Source organism: Sturnira hondurensis, unplaced genomic scaffold (assembly GCF_014824575.4).
Source record: "Sturnira hondurensis isolate 20B ecotype Veracruz unplaced genomic scaffold, ASM1482457v3 Scaffold0001074, whole genome shotgun sequence".
Lineage (NCBI taxonomy): Eukaryota > Metazoa > Chordata > Mammalia > Chiroptera > Phyllostomidae > Sturnira > Sturnira hondurensis.
This window is the reverse complement of record NW_028073705.1, coordinates 298743-309356: the sequence shown is the minus strand read 5'-3', so window position 1 is coordinate 309356 and position 10614 is coordinate 298743. Positions and strand designations below refer to the sequence as shown.

Below are 10614 nucleotides of genomic sequence, written 5' to 3'. Positions count from 1 at the left end.
GCAGAAAGAAAGAAGGAGCTCCTACCTTTTGCAACAACATGGATGGAACTGGAAAGCATTATGCTGAGTGAAATAAGCCAGGTGTTGAAGGACAAATACCATATGATCTCACCTCTAACAGGAAGCTAAACAACAAAGCAAACAAGCAAGCAAAATATAACCAAAGACACTGAAATGGAGAACAGGCTGGCAGTGACTGGAGGGGAGAGGGGAGGGAATTTCAGGGGAAATAAGGGAGGGATTTAGAGGAACCTATATAAAGGATACATGGACAACAACTGAGAAGGGTGGAAATGGGAGGGAGGGGGGAGGATGAGGGGTGGGACGGAATGGGAGTAATAGACAGAAAACTGTACTTGAAAAATAATTAAATAAAAAAATTGAAAAAAAAAACTAATAGATATTGCATTCTTTTCAAATGCTTTTTCTGTTGATATGATCATATAATTTTTATTCTTCATTTTGTTTATATGATGCTTTAAATAAATTGAGTTATGGATATTGAACACCTAATCATGGTATATGATCTTGTAAATCTATGGATGAATTTGGTTTGCTAATATTTTGTTGAGGACTTTGCATCTATATTTATCAGATATAGGCATATTTTATTTTGTTATCTCTTTGTTTGGTTTTGGAATCAAGGTAATGCTGGCCTTGTAAAATGAGCTTGGAAGCTTTTTCTTGCTTCAATTTTTTTGGAGTAATTTGAGAAGGGTAGGTGTTAATTCTTCTTTGAATGATTGGTAAAATTCACTTGTGAAGTCATCTGATGGTCCTGAACTTTTGTTTGTTGTTATTTTCTTTTACTACTAATTCAATTTTGTTAGTAGTTAGAAGTCTCTTCATATTTTCTGTTTCTTCTTGAGTCAGTCTTGGAAGAGCGTTATGAATTTATCTATTTCTTCCAGAATGTTCACTTTGCGGATTTATATCAAAGTATTTTGTTATAATTCTTTGAATTTATGTGGTGTCAGTTGTCACTTCTCTTCTTTCATTTTTGATTTATTTATTTGGTTTCTTTCCTTTTTTTTCTTGATGAATTCAAATAAAAGGTTAGCAATTTTGTTTGTCTTTTTAAAGAACCACCTACTGTTTTAATTGATCTCTTGTACTGTTTCCTCTCTGTTCTTTATTATTTTGTTCCTTCTACTCACTTTGGGCTTTGTTCTTCTTTTTCTAGTTTTTTTTTTTTTTAGACGCAAGATTAAAGTGTATTTTTGAAAATTTTCTTGTTTTAAGAGGTAGGCCTATATTATTATGAAATTCTTCTTAGAACTGCTTTGGCTGTGTCCCATACATTTTAGGTCCCATTTTCATTTTCATTTGTCTCAAGGCATTTACTGGTTTCTTTTTGATCTTATTGTTAGCCCTTTCATTGTTTAGTGCATGTTATTTAGCCTTCCTTTAGCTATATGTTTGCGTGTTTTTCATTTTTTCTTGTAATTTATTTCTAGTTTTATATCTTTGTGGTCAAATAAGATGCTTGATACAATTTCAATCTTCTTAAGTTTATTAAGACTTGATTCATGGCCTATCATGTGTTCTATTCTGGCATATGTTCCATGTGCACTAGAAAAGAATATATATTCTGCTGCTTTGGGCAAAATGTTCTAAAAATATTAATTAAATATATCTGATCTAATGTGTCATTTAAGGTGACTGTTTCCTTGCTGATTTTCTGTCTGAATAATCTACCCATCAATGACAATGTGGTATTAAACTCCCCTAGTATGACTGTATTACTGTCAACCTCTCACTTTATGTCTGTCAACATTTATTTTATGTATTTTGTTGGGTGCAGAGATGTTCATGAGAGTTACATCCTTTTGTTGGATTGATCCCTTTCTCATTAATGCCCTTCTATGTCTCCTGTTACAGCCCTTGATTTAAAATCTATTTTGTCTGATATAAATATTGCTATAAGGTAGTTTGTTTTTGTTTCCATTTTCATGGAATTTTCCATCCCTTTACTTTCAGTCTGTGTGTAATTTTCATTCTGAAGTGGGTCTTTTGTGGGAAGCATATGTATAGTTCTTGTTTTCTTATTTATTTAGCCACCCTATATATTTTGATTAAAGCATTTAATTCATTTACACTTAATAATTATTTGTAGTCATGCCATTTAAATTATGTCAGTTATTGCCATCTTAATTATTTCTGATTGTTTTTGCAGTTCTTTTCTGTTCCTTTCTTACTCTTTTCTTGTATGTTGGTGACTTTCTATAATGTTATGTTTGGATTCTTTGTTTCTTATATACATCACTTGTAGATTTTTGGTTTGTGGTTACCATGTGCTTCATATATACCAAGCTACGTTTATAGCAGTCTATTTTAAGTTGATTGTTGCATTAGTTTGAACACATTCTAAAATCAATATTTTTACATATGCCCTCCACATTTATGTTTTTGTCATTATTTTTTACTTTTTTGTATTTGTATGTTTGTATGTATTTCTTAATTTACTATAGTAGTTATACAAAATCTTCTCACTTTTGCCTTTAAAACTTTTTACTAAGTTATAGTTGGTTGATACACTGCTTTACTATGTGTTTGTCTTTTTCAGCAAGAACTTTTTTCTTTGTGATATTTTCTTATTTATATATTTTATCTTTTTTCTTCTCCTTAAAGAAGTCCTTTAACACTTTTTTAAAAAGCGTTGCTGAATTTATTAAAATAAGCTGACTGTCAAATGCTGTACCACATTCCTAACTTGTTTGTAACTATGTAACTTGTCCTGTGAGTGAATAAAGGTGGGAAGGAAATGTGCTTGGTCTCTGTGGGCAGGGCTCAGAGGGCCTCATGCACTGTCCCTGGGCACTGACTCTGATGGGAACAGGATAATCAGTTAACAAGGGGCTCTGGACAGGCCACGTCACACCCACCTCTGTGGACATTCAGGGTGGGCTGAGCCACTAAGGCAGATGTTGGTCCCTGTCAGCAGCAAAGGATATATCCTTTCTCATCCATCTTTTTCCTTCTATGTGCACAGACTAGATCTACTATTTCTTGTGAGATCCCTAGCAAACTTCATATAGGACTCATGTACTTGAATTAAAAATGCTCAACAGAAAAAAAAAACATGTACTTTTTTTTAGAGTTTCAAAATAACAAAAAAACATCAATTCTAAGTCCTCTGGGACAATTTTCTCAGACTTGGGGGAAATTAAAACATCAATTCCCACTTGTAAAAACACATGCAAGGCAAGCCATGTAGAGTGTACACACTAAAAATTTCCCAATGCCTAATTATTTCAAGGTACTTTATTTTTAAAACAGGTCATAACACTGAGGTTCCAGCCCATTCTGCCAAGCTACAAATGCTTGCTCTGCAGCTGAAGGGCACTCTTTAGTAGCATATTTAAAAATTGAATAAAAATCATATAAAAGAAGTATTCAAATAGTTTCCATGGGAACACAGATAAATGTGACACCATTTCCTAGACTTCCATATTGTTTCATCTGTGCCAATCCTATTTACAATTACCTTTCAATAATTAAGTTAAATGGTCCCCCTGAATCCCTTAATTCAAGCTACACTCACACTAACAGCTCCAAAAATGGTATCTAAACATTGATATGAGCTGAAGCATAGGTTGCTGGGTGCCATTTTATTCCATTCTCTGGTTCTGGACTAGCTGCATCAGTTGCCATGTCAGCCCTGACATCACATAGTAGATAATTGGCCTCTGAAATCCACTGAAAGTAGAAGCAGCAACAATGGTGTAAGCACCTGATTTCAAAGAGCATCCAGTCCCTCACAGGGATCTCAGGCAAACCACAGCACTCTACAATGTGATCGAGGCCATCATATGTTAGCTCCCATATGCTGGATGAATAATGCTGTACTCATCTGGTCAGGGCTTCTTCTGCAGAAGGAGCTTTATGTGCACATGATCCTAGAGGGTTCAATTAAATGATCCATATACTCCATTACTCACTTAATACATAAAAGTTTTTCACTTAAATCATGTTCATCTTCAGAGCCTGTTTGTTCCTTTAATAGGCGTTTTTTGGCAATTATATTAACCACAAGTGTGAAATTGATGCAACATAGTATCTGCCTCATTCAGCTATGAGTGTTACTCCTGAATCTGACTAAAAATACTTGTCAAGAGCTGTGTTGATTACAATAGCAATTTCTTCAAGTTTGAACTTTACATTCTCAAATCCAGGAAAGCCATCACCAGTATCAAGCAGATTCAACATCTGCTCCCATGACAAAGACTCGGTAGGCATCAGATATGGCCTGGATGAAGATCTTAGGATCAATACAGCCACTTCCTATATGGAAGCTGACATGGATGACACCAATATTTAATTCTTTTGCCTTTTCCAAAAGAGGCCTGCTCTTTTGTAGTGTGGCACCAAATTTAACATTGAGACAGAGCTGCTTTGGAATCACCAGGGGCAATCCACAAAAACCAGCTTTGCCTTTGGAGGTGCCCTGGCAACTTTCATCAACTCGACGTCACTATTGAAAGTCATCATCTGGACGTCATTATTGGCAGCATATCTGAGACGCTTGTTTACAAGGACTTTCATAGATAATCATCTCTGGAGGCACCTCAACATTGTACTAATTGTATTTCAGTCTTGTTGGCACAGTCAAATCCTGTCTGGTGGCAGCTAGGATCTTCACTTTGGTTCTGCTGTCAATGCATTTGACTGCATAAAAGGGGGTGACTTGAGGAAGAGCTTTCAACCATTTCAGATGGTTCCTTAGAATTCCTCCCAGGTCTGCAACTTATAAGGCATCTTTATCATCAGAAGAAGAACCATGTTACTTTACTTTTTGGTCCAGAATGTCCTTGTCAGTAAAGCCTTCATTGAGGAAATGGTAGTCAAACTTTTCATTACTAACACTGTTCACGGTTTCTGGATGTTCTTAAAGAACACTACGAGATGGGATTTAAAGAAATTGTCAGCTTTTCACAAAGGCAGTTCTTCATAATTTCCAAGTCTCACTGAAGATGAGTGTTCTTTTCGTACAGCCATGGGAATGTCCTGATAGCACAGATGTGCTTCACCTCGGAGTGCAGGGGTGCCTCAAACTGACCCCATGGGGATGATTCCTCCCAGTGCAAAGGACCACCAGCCACCTCCAAAGCTTCCTGTCTGGTTGCACACTGCCTTGCTCCCTCCTGTGGAGGACAGCAGCAGGAAGTGGCCCTGGAGTACTGGCAGAGGCTAAGGAAACTGACCCTTTCAACACTTCATATAATACTGGTTGGGTGATGATGAACTTGGGCTTTCTTCCGTCCCTTTTCTTTTCTTTTCTTTTCTTTTCTTTTCTTTTTTCTCTTTTCTCTCTTCTTCTTTTGTTTTTTGTTTTGTTTTGTTTTTTAAATCTAGGAAGCTTTCTCTTTTGATGCTAAATGATATCCTTGCTGATTAGAGCCTGGTTGGTTATAGGCCCTTTCTTTTCATCACTTTAAATATTTTGTACAATCCCTCCTGGCCAGAAAAGTTTGTTGAGAACTCAGCTGATGGTCTTATGGGAGCTTCCTTTTAAGTAACTACTGCTTTTCTCTCTCTTCTTTTAAGACTTTCTTTTTGATCTTTGGTGTTTTAATTATAATATGTCTTGGTGTGGGCTTCTTTGGGTTCATCTTGTTTGGGACTCTGCACTTCCTAAACTTGTATGTCTATTTCCTTTGCCAGTTTAAAAAAGTATTCAGCAGTTATTTTTGCAAATAAGTTTTTAATCCCTAGTTCCTTTCTCCTTTTGGTACCCCTATGATGTGAATATGGTTATGATTAATGTTGTCCTTGAGGTCCCTTAGACAGTGCCCATTTAAATTATTTATTTTCTTTTTTCTCTTCCAGTTGGGTATTTTCAGCTACCTTAGCTCTCAAACTATATTCTCTGTTTTATTTAATATGTTTGTTATTAATATGATTTTATCCTCTGCTGTAAATAAAGCTTTAAATAAAGCAGAGGATAAAGCCTTTTCAGCCCTCATCCTAAAGCCAGATAATTCAGTTACTCCTTGTATGTCACTGATGTTTTTTAGAACTGCTTCTCTTTGCTGGACCTTAGGGCAAGCGAGTTAGTTTTTGTTCAGGCTCTTTAAGAGTATACCTAGGTCTACAGCAGGCCTGCACCTCATGAAGACAGAATCCCTGCTGATTTTCACAAGGACTTTCTTTCCTGCCACTGGTGCTCTGGGTTGGGAAGCTGGGTGTGAGGCTCAAGCCCCTCACTTTTTAGGGGGAGAACTCTACCACCAAGATATCCCTCCTGATTCTTAACTGCCACACATGGGTGTGGGGCCAGTTCTTTTCATGTCTCCACCCCTCCTACTAGTCTTGACATGGCTTCCTTTATATCCTTAGTTATAGTTTTGTTCAGCTAGTTTTCAAGTGGTTCTCAAGGATACTTGTTCTATAATTTAGTTCTAATTTTGATGTGATCATGGGAGAAGGTGATCTCAGCATTTACCAACTCTGCCTTCTTGACCAGAAGTCCCACGTTGCCTAAATTGATACATTTTACTTTAGATGTAATAAAGGTACATAAGTTTGTAGTTTATTTTACAGTAGAGCTAGTATCAACTTAATGAGTTATTTAGATGGAAAATTAAACTTCTATAGATCCTGAAAATCTAGAATTGGAATTAAGAACCAGTAGTCATTTGATCAATGTTTTAGGACATTAACTGACATTATCTATGAAGCACTAGATTCAAACACCAGGAACTAAAATTGTAACAAAAAGAAAGTGAAGTTTTCTCCCTTTACCTTTTGAAGTTGATCTCTTCTTTTTTCCTTTCTTTAACTTTAATTCTTCTAAGAAGAAAAAGAAACTATTGGTATATACTGCACACTCAGAAAATCAAAAGTGTCTTGGTTTTCTGTTGCAAATTACATTTTGAATTTAGTCAAGATCTAATTTACAAAGGACTAAAGTATAGAAGTTTGCAAATATATTTTGGGGTGGTGAAAAGAGATCACTCACCCACACTTTACATCTATCCTGCTTCTAGAGAAGTTGGGGAACTTAGGCTTTGTCATGCAAACTGAGTAGGTGTTGAGGCAGGTAAATGTTTTCAAATGCTTCTTCTATTGTTATAAGAACTAAGATTTAAATGGTACTAGTTGGAAAAATATGAATGTAGATACAGACCAGATAAAGGTATTCAGGAGGTAATGAATCTTTTCAATGTATATTATGCTTGACATTATGCAGCAGAGACTTCTCTGGCACAAACTGTCAAGAATGCTTTGGTTGTCTTATTTTATTGTAACGGAGGTTTCATCAAATTCTGGGAGGCAGGCTGTCTCCATTCTCTGTCCTGTTTCCTCCAGGAAGAAAATTCAATCTTTACTCATTTATTTAATAAATATAGTTTAATAAAATTGAATGTCTACTATGTATTAAGCACCATTCTAGACACTGGATATGTTGATGAACAAAACAGAAAGAGGCAAATTAACAAACAATTAAAAAATTATATATGTGATATTAAAAGCTGTTAAGTCCTATACGAAATAAAAGAAAAGTAGGTTAGATGATCTAAGAAAGCTGGGGCAGGTTAGGGAAGGGGTTGCATTGTTAATTAGGATGAACATAATTGGCTTCATTGAGAAGCTAACATTTGAGCAGAGACCTGAAAGAGGTGAGGGAGGTAGCCGTTTGGATGGATAGCTGAGGGGAGAGTAGTCCCCACAGAGGGAAGAGCCAGTGCAGAGTTACTAAGGCAGCAACATGCCTTCTGGATCAAGGGACCACAAGTCCCTTGTCAGACTTCTATATAGCTGAGGCAGAGAAAGCAAGGAGGGAAAAACAGTAGGTACTGGGATCAGAGACATGGGCTGGATGCTTTAGGCCATTGTTAAAATATCAGATTTTATTTTGAGTAAAATGCAGGGTTTTGAAAAGAGAAGTGGCATGATCTGATTCACATGTAATAAGGGTCAGTCTAGCTTCTGGGCTGATATAACAGATGGTGAGCTGCAAGTGTAGAAGTAGAAAGACCAGTGAATTAATTGCAGTGATCTGGGCAAGAGATAAAGGCGATGCCAACTTTCTTGGCAACAGCGCAGATTGTTAGAGACAGTCAGATCCTTTCCTTTGCCCATCCCACCCTCGGGTCTATAAACAACAAGAAATGAGTTTGCTCCTTCACTTGGCAGAGTCAGCAGACACAGGAAAAAGGAGAAAAGCCTTGGTATTCCTTGTGCAATGGATACTGTGATACTGGCAAGATATGAATGGACTTGGTGTTGATTGTCTTTGTAAGGTTGAGTAACATGTCCAGGAAAACAGAGTAAGTAAGGATACTAAGAGAAAAGGGGATTAAAAAGAAGACATCAGGAAGAGAGGATTGGAGTCCTGGAAAGGAAAGAGGGAGAATCCATGGGAAATCCTTAAAAATCTAGCCCTCGTTCTGTGGTGCAAAAGAAAGGCAGCAAAATACTCAACAGCTCTCTGATTCCTTTAGTTTTAAACTAGTGGCTCTTACCCTCAGGAAAACAGTNACATGTCCAGGAAAACAGAATAAGTAAGGATACTAAGAGAAAAGGGGATTAAAAAGAAGACATCAGGAAGAGAGGATTGGAGTCTTGGAAAGGAAAGAGGGAGAATCCATGGGAAATCCTTAAAAATCTAGCCCTCGTTCTGTGGTGCAAAAGAAAGGCAGCAAAATACTCAACAGCTCTCTGATTCCTTTAGTTTTAAACTAGTGGCTCTTACCCTCAGGAAAACAGTCAAACCTCAGTTCTTGAATGTCTTGGTTCTCAAACAATTAAGTTCTTAATCAAGCTGTTCACAGAAAAAAAGTGTCTCAGCCATCTAACCAAACTTCAGGTATGGATTCTCTATCTGACAACCATTTTGTGCTAATACCTGTATGATCAGTCATGTGTCTCTCATGCAACAAAGGAGACTCTGTTTTCAAATAGTTTTCTGGAATGAATTAATTTCAAGAACCCATGTTCTGTTTGTATATGGTAATGTTTGGAAACACACTTTGTTGTCATAATCAGGGGAAGGAGTGACACTGGCATTTATTGGGTAGTAGAGGCCAGGACACGACTGAACATCCTGCACTGCACAGGACAGCCCTCCACACCAGTGAATTACCCAGCCCCAAATGTCAATAGTATCATGGAAGAGAAACATTGCCCTACACCTAGGAAATGGACCCTTGAGTAAAGAAGTTTGTATCATTCTTAGTGTCTAGTGCATTTATTGTCATTTTAGGGGAAAGTAGATAAAGTGATATGCAGGAAAGGGAGGGCCTAGAACTCTCCTCCACGATTATTGGTGAAACCCAATTGTAAATTAAGTTTGATTGCCTCAATCTGTGCCCATTTCTGCATTCAGGACCTATATGTTTAAGTAGGTGAACTCATTCACCATAGTACAAAAGAAGTAAAAGGCCTACCATGCACGTTGCATTTCCATGATAATCAGAACAATTCTGGCATTGGTTAGCTTCTAAACCATAAAATCTACTGAAATTACTATCTTAAATTAAAAAGTATCTTAGATTAAAAACCATAAAATCTACTTAAAATAACTATTTTAAATTAAGTAGATTAAAATCTGCTTAAATTACTATATTATGTAACCAAAATATAGTAATAATTAGTTTAGCTTGTGGGTTAGATAGTTATGGTTTATTTTAAAATACCTAAGACATGACTCAAGACACTAAGAATCACAACATAGTTGCCATGGAGAAATGTATTTCAAGTCAAAAATGGCACAGGCACTGCATGTCCTGAGGGTGCTCATGAACACAATCCCCCTTCAAATATCCATTTCCCACACACCTTGAAGTCAATGCCTCTTTGGTACCATGATCTCTCAAATAGAGTGCAGGCATCCCAAGGGGTGAGCATAGCAAACTTCTATTTATTTATCTTATAAAAATTAAAGTTCACCATTAACATATGGATTCTTACTGGTTTTCTCTTGGTCCACTGTGAAAGGTTAGTGTCACCCACCGTTGTCAGGGGTATCACAAGACAGAGGTGTTATGAGTAGCATCTTCTGTGTCAGTTCATTCTCAGCATACATATTCTGACATTTTGCAATTGACACATGTCTTTGCCTACAACCATAAAGTTCTTTTGTACTATGAAGAGGTACCTGGTTATCTCATGGCAAGTTATTTAAAAGAGCTGTTAAGTTTTAGAGTGAGTTACTTTCTTCTATAAAAAGATGAATGACATCAATTGCTTACCATTTCTACCATGACAAGTGGTTCATAGGGGGCTAGCTGGTATTTTAAAAACATAAACATAACATGAGAAGTGAGAAATGATCTGCTTTTGAAACAAGTATGTGCTATAGGGAGAATTCTAAAAAGATGTTTAAAAATGCTCCCTAGTTATGTGATCTTGATACCCAAAACAAAATAAACAACTTATTTTTAAAATCTATCTGTACTATTATAAAAATTGGAGATAATTTTCTAATCTGTTAAAAATCTTTCAGGCACAGTACTAATGGATTTCTTAATCTATTTTTGTAAAAGAATAAACAGTGCAACACCTTTCAGTATGTGAAAAAGTAAATTTATATCAGGAAAGAACAATTTAGATGGTTGGGGAAACACCTCATGCTGGTGATGAGGGACTCTGGAGACCCAGGGAATCATG

At 36.5% G+C, this 10614-nt stretch overlaps 1 pseudogene; it reads right to left on the bottom strand.

Annotated features, from left to right (window-relative positions):
- Window positions 1-3611: 3611 nt before the first annotated feature.
- On the bottom strand, window positions 3612-10030 carry LOC118996975 (ornithine decarboxylase-like; annotated as a pseudogene).
- Window positions 10031-10614: the final 584 nt, after the last annotated feature.